The sequence below is a fragment of the Physeter macrocephalus genome, chromosome 16, assembly GCF_002837175.3.
Source record: "Physeter macrocephalus isolate SW-GA chromosome 16, ASM283717v5, whole genome shotgun sequence".
Taxonomy (NCBI): domain Eukaryota; kingdom Metazoa; phylum Chordata; class Mammalia; order Artiodactyla; family Physeteridae; genus Physeter; species Physeter macrocephalus.
Genome location: NC_041229.1, coordinates 46,846,103 through 46,847,228, shown reverse-complemented (window position 1 = coordinate 46,847,228; position 1,126 = coordinate 46,846,103).

Here is a 1,126-nt window from a genome sequence, read left to right as displayed (position 1 = left end):
AAAAGCTTTACAGACAAGCAAGAGCTAAGAGAATTCAGCACCACCAAACCAGCTCTACAACAAATGCTAAAGGAACTTCTCTAAGTGGGAAACACAAGAAAAGAAAAGGACCTACAAAACAAACCCACAATTAAGAAAATGGTAATAGGAACATATATATCAATAGTTACCTTAAACATGAATGGATTAAATGCTCCAACCAAAAGACACAGGCTCTCTGAATGGATACAAAAATAAGACCCATATATATGCTGTCTACAAGAGACCCACTTCAGACCTAGGGACACATACAGACTGAAAGTGACGAGATAGATAGAAAAAGATATTCCATGAAAATGAAAATCAAAAGAAAGCTGGAGTAGCAATACTCATATCAGACAAAATACACTTTAAAATAAAGACTGTTACAAGAGACAAGGAAGGACACTACATAATGATCAAGGGGGTCAATCCAAGAAGATATAACAATTATAAATATATATGCACCCAACATAGCAGCACCTCAATACATAAGGCAACTGCTAACGGCTATAAAAGTGGAAATATACAGTAACATAATAATAGTGGGGGACTTTAACACCTCGCTTACACCAATGGACAGATCATACAACAGAAAATTAATAAGGAAACACAAGCTTTAAATGGCACAATAGAGCAGATAGATTTAATTGATATTTACAGGACATTCCATCCAAAAACAGCAGATTATGCTTTCTTCTCAAGTGTGCATGGAACATTCTCCAAGATAGATCACATCTTGGGTCACAAATCAAGCCTCAGTAAATTTAAGAAAATTGAAATCATATCAAGCATCTTTTCTGACCACAACGCTATGAGATTAGAAATCAATTACAGGGAAAAAAACGTAAAAAAAGTCAATAAAATTACAAATGAAAAAGGAGGAGTTACAACAGACACCACACAAATACAAAGCATCCTAAGAGACTACTACAAGCAACTCTATGCCAATAAAATGGACAACCTGGAAGAAATGGACAAATTCACAGAAAGGTATAACCTTCCAAGACTGAACCAGGAAGAAATAGGAAATATGAACAGACCGATCACAAGTAATGAAATTGAAACTGTGATTAAAAATCTTCCAACAAACAAAAGCCCAGGACCA